Here is a 5,936-nt window from a genome sequence, read left to right as displayed (position 1 = left end):
TATTGTCTCATTTTATATTCTCTGCTCTGATCATATTATAGCCTTGAATAATAAACTCTCCATTGCATACTTCCTATTGGATGCTCTAACTGAAGGAAATGTAAATAAGTAGAATCAGGAAAACAATATGCACAATGACTAAAGTAGTGTAAATGTAAAGTACATCAACAACCACAAAAAATCAAAACTGAAGGTTGTGAAATTTTTAAAGAAGAGATATAAAAAGGGACTCCTTTCTCTTCTTTGCTAAGGTGGCTCCTATATATGTGAAACACACATAAACACATATATATTGCCAGACTTTTGGTAATATTTTGGTTCAGCTGCCTCAACTTTTTTAAAATAATTTTTAATAATTCTCTGTGAAGAATAATTCTCTAAAGAAGGGCTAGGGAGGATGTAGCATAACCATAACCAAAATATTGACAAAAATACTCTGGAATTTGTAGAACCTTTTAAAAGCTATAAAAAATAAATTTACTTTGAAAAAAAATCCCCCATAAACATCCTACCAATTTGTCTAAAACAAAACTTAATAACTTCCCCCAAACTTACCTCTTCTGAACTTTTTAATTTTTATCTAAAGAAATAGCACTCTTTTGGTCACCCATGTTCTCAACTTCTACCTTGATGCCTCACTTTCCTATTCTCAATTATTCTCTTAATCCACAAAGTGTGTTTAAATGTCCATAACATTTCTTGTATCAGTCCACTAGTTCTCTTCACTAGTTCAGGCATAACAGTAGGTCACCCCCCCATTAGTTCTATTACAATAGGCTCCTAATTGGCTCTCCAGTCTCTGATATCTTCCAATTCCTATCCATCATTCATTTAGCTACCAAAATAACTTTCTTAAAGTCCAGATCTAATCCTATTAGTCTTCATTCCATGCCCTCTTGATAAGCCCCAGTATTTCTCTTTTGTTTCTAGGATCAGATAAAAACTCATATTTGTCATTTAAAACCCTTTGAAGTCTCTCTACAACCATTTCCAGCATTGTTATGGATTACTCCCCCTTTGTGGTGTAAACAAATTGGGCTTCTGACTACTCCTTATAGATGGGATTCTATTTCTTTATTCTTAAAATCTTTTTTATTTGTTTCATATATCCCAGTTACATATAAATAATTATAGCAATCTCTTTTTTTTACTTTTAGTTTCAAATTTTATCTTTTCCTCCTACTCCTCTCCCCACCTTGAGAAAGTAAGCACTGTCATTTTGATTATATGGTGAGGTCAAAATTATTCCATTTCTCTGCCTTTATACAAGCTGCTATCTTGCTTGGAACTCTCTCCGTCCTCTTTTCTGCTTCTTTGAATATCTAGTTTCTTTTAAATCTCATCTTAAACACCACTTTCTTTTTTCCCCTCAATATTGTTTTATTTTTCCCAAATACATGTAAATATCATTTTCGATATTCATTTTTGTAAGACTTTTTCCCAACCTTCCTTACTTGGCTGCTCCCTAAGACAACAAGCAATCTGATATAATTTAAATATCCACAATCCTTTTATTTTTATTTTTATTGTAGTAAGTTTGTTTTTAATATATATTGATTTATGAATTACGGTAGGAGAGAAAAATCAGAGCAAAAGGGAAAAATCATGGGAGAGATTAAAAAAAAAAACAGAAAAAAGAAGTGAGCATAACATGTGTTGATTTAATTTCAGTCTCCTTAGTTCTTTTTCTGGATGCAGATGCCATTTTCTGTCCAAAGTTCATTGGAATTGCTTTGGACCACTAACTACTTAGAAAAACCAAGTCTTTCACAGGTGATCATTGCACATTCTTGCTGTTATTATGTGCAAAGTATTCCTGGTTCTGACACAAACCTTTCAAACATAATTCCATATTTGTCATGTTGTGCAAGAAAAGTCAGACCAAAAAGAAAAAAAAAAAAAAAAACATAAAAAAAAACCAAAAAGAAAAAGGTGAAAATATTATGCTTCAATTCATATTCAGTTTCCAAAGTTCTCTCTCTGAATGCAGATGATATTTTCCACCTCAAGCCTGATGGAATTGTCTTAGATCATAGCTAAAACCATCAGATGATAGTTACATAATCTTGTTACTATTGTTTACAATGTTTTTCTGTTTTTTCTCACTTCTCTCATCATAAGTTCATATGAGTCTTTCCAGGTTAAGTGCCACTTTCTAAATAAGGTCTTCTGATCCCTCTAGATGCTAATGTGTCCTCCCCAATAGTTGTGTTTATACACACCCACACAGACACATATACACATCTATGTATGTATATTTTATCTCCCCTGTTAGAAGGTGAATCTCTTGATGTTTATTAATATTTCATTGTTTTCCATTTATATTCAGTTCCAAGCATAGCATCCAGAGCATTGCATGAAATTAACAATGCTTAATGATAGAATTTTATTCTGGCAACAATTTTTAGAAAGAAATATTAATAATCTAGAGTATGCAAAAAGAGGACAATGGGAATGGTGGAAGGACTTGATAAGTTTTTTTTTTTTTAAATGGAGATAATTAGACTAGACAAGAAAGGACTTTGGGGGTCAAAGGAAATGATGTCAAAATTACTTTAAGGCTTATGCTGTGGAAGAGTGGGTATATTCTTCTTGGATCCAGAGAGAATAACTGGAGACAAAGCCTGGAATCTGCATAGAGGAAAATTTAGGCTTAGCATTAGAGAAAGACTTCCCAATAGTTGGAGCATTTTAAAGATGCAACTGATTTGTGCAGACTGGCATAGCTATTTTACAACAATCAGGACTAGAACTCACGTATCCTCATTTCCATCCCAGTGCTTCTCCATCATCACTTGGCTGATGCTCATCTCTTCCATTTTGCCAAAAGTACCATTCCAGTCACATGCTACACTCTTGTCTTTTGCTTCTGTTTAGCTGATAATTATATTCTTGCAATCAACAATCATTCAGCATGCTATGTGTGCCCTGCACAAGGTATCATATTTGGTTTATAACCTTTTAAAAAGTCTCCCTGTCTTCCCTTCCTTCTTCATGCATCTCTCTAGCAAGTCAATGCTGATTACCTCTTCCTGCCACAAGTCACAAGGACGCTGCTGAGCCATGCTCTATCACTTAGCATTGTTTATGGATTATTAACATATTCTTGTTTTTCTTAAATATTAGGACAAGGAAATGAACTCAATTATCACTGACTTTTTCATAACTATTTTTAAAGATAACTAATGACCATTCTATCTCTAGAAACATATGCTTTGTTGACTCATGTTTCTATCATTTTTTTTCATTTCCTGCTTCATTCTGCTCTCTATTCTACACCTGCCACCCCACCTGGCAAGCCTTTTGAGAGAGCCTGCTAATTACTGCAATGTTCACTAATGGAAAAGGGAAAAAGGATTTCTAAATAAGCTTATCTTTTCTTCTTTTTATAATATTTCCATAACTCATAATTAAGTTGGGTAAAACTTGAACTAGTTGATATTGAAAATTCCATTTTATTCTCTTTGTTATTCTTGCTTTGAAGTTAATTATATTACAACATAATATAATATATATTTATATAAATGTATGTTACCCATTAATTATAATATAATATTGATTAATGATATAGTAATTCTATTATGATATTTTATTTTAAGACATTAATATAATATATTGAAATGATATTCAGAGAAAACCAGATTCATAACTGTTCAGGAAACTAGAAAAAGAAAGGAATAAAGGGACTTTAATATTTATTTGATCTATTTGTTACATTCTCTGGAAATAAATTTGGAGTCCTTTATAATACAGTCATTATACAAATGAGAATTAATGCATAACCCTAGACTCACAAAACTTGAGAGCTTGAAGGGATCTAAGCAATTGCCATGTCCAACCTCCTCATTTTATTAATGAAGAGAGTCATATAGAGTGAATCACTTGCCTAAAGTCATTTAATGACAATTCTGATCTTTCTCTGACCTCCAAGTTCGTATCTCCAACTGCCAGAGAAATTTTTGTTAACCATCACCAATCAACTTAATTTAACCAAGAATCTCCTATTCTAGTAATTAGGTGACAATGCTTAGATCCTTCCCCATGAACTCTTCAACTACCTGAGAAGCTACTATTTCTGATGATAGGTTCTTGGACCAGACAGAAATTCCCTACTGTTGTCAGTAGCTCTGGCAGATGATGGGCTCTGAACCATTCCCTGCCTACAAAATGAATGGGCTGTTTGACAGAGATTAGTATGTACTGGTGACTGGCCAATTGAATGGTGGAGAGAAGAATATTTGTCAGCTGGGGTTCTATAACTTCAACTTGGTGCTTGCTGGGAAGCAGAGATTCATCCTTCCCTAAGTATTACCTGATTGGGAATAAAAATTAATGTGAAGGTAGAAGTTTTACACGCCTCCCTTCATTCAATTTCAAAATTCTTATAGGTTCTGAGTCCCTGGGTTCCCAGGCCTCTGACATGCCTACTTTGGAGAATAGAGAAGAAGGTCTTGATGTTTACATGGAGACACCTGTCTCTAATCTCCTGAACCAGAGACATTTCAGCCCAGTTCTTGGGTGTATGCAGTGCCAGAGTATGGGCAGTTTAGTGCAAAGTACAATTCTTTCTCAAGGAAATAGAAGAAAGATTATATATATATACATATACATATATATATATATGTATATGTATATATATATATATATATATATAATCTTTCTTCTATTTCTTGTATGTATATGTATATGTATAAACTAAAGCTTTAAAAATTCCCAGAATTCTATCATCTTTTTTTTTCTTTCTTTCTGTGAGCTGCTGAAGAGCAGAGATTTTTTTTTTTTCTTCCTTTGTATCCCAAGCTTTTAGCATAATTCCTGGCATGTAGAACTGCTTAATGAATACTACTTGAATGACTGAGAAAAACTCTTACCTGGCTCTCTTGCTCTCTCCACTCCTAAAACACACAGCTCTATTCCCCTATTATAATGATCTGGCTGAAGTACAAACCTAAAGGTTTAGGTTTTCCCTTCTATTTATTGTTAAATCAGCTATCTATGAGCAAGACAGATTGGAAAAAAAGACTGCAACCCTGCCACAGCTGTGGCCTTCCAGTCCCACAGATCAACTGCCCAATTGATTATGTATTTGGTTTTGTGACAGTTGTATCTACTTTGTTAACTTTCTCCTCTTCATTTCCAAGTTGTATTTGCTTCCTACTGTTTAAAACAACAATGACAACAAACAAACAAAAACCGTTGCCAATATTAGCCATCCTGTCTTTGGCAGCTGTGATCATGTCCAAATGCCAAAGAGTAAGATAAGCATCTTCCCTACCAATCTTTAGATCCATTGGATCCTTCATAGCCTCATCCTGCTGTATTATAGATCTGCAAAGAATTCTTCCCAACTTTTTTCTCTTATTCATGTAAAATATAGGATTATAACATTCTAAACTGTTACAGAATTTTAGGATATAAAACAGAGATTAGAATTGTTGTAAATATCGTAAGGAGTATCTGAGCGTAGCATGCTGATTTTGAAGAAATTATATCCTGAGAAGATTAAGGGGCATGTCCAAGCTAATAGAGATATAGTAATAAGCTTGACCCTGAAACGTATTACATACATTCAAATCTCTGTGCTTCTTTCTCATATTATTTTCTTTTTTTTTTACAAAACATTTAATATTTTATTTTTCCTAACTACCTATAAAAATAATTTAACTATTTTTTCAAATTTTGAGTTCCAAATTCTCTCCCTCCATCCTCATTCCTTCTAATTGAAAAGACAAGCAGCTTGACATAAGTTGTACATGTGAAATAATGCAAAACACATTTTCATGTAAGTCACTCTGTGAAAGAAAATATAGGCAAAACCCAAGAAAAATAAAGGAAAAGCATCTTTGATTGCCATTCAAGCTCTGCCATTCAAGCTTCATTGGAGATGAACAGAACATTTCATCTTCATGTCTCGGATCAGTGTATTACTAAGAATA

The sequence above is a fragment of the Sminthopsis crassicaudata genome, chromosome 6 (genome assembly GCF_048593235.1).
Source record: "Sminthopsis crassicaudata isolate SCR6 chromosome 6, ASM4859323v1, whole genome shotgun sequence".
NCBI lineage: Eukaryota > Metazoa > Chordata > Mammalia > Dasyuromorphia > Dasyuridae > Sminthopsis > Sminthopsis crassicaudata.
This window is presented reverse-complemented; position numbering follows the sequence as displayed.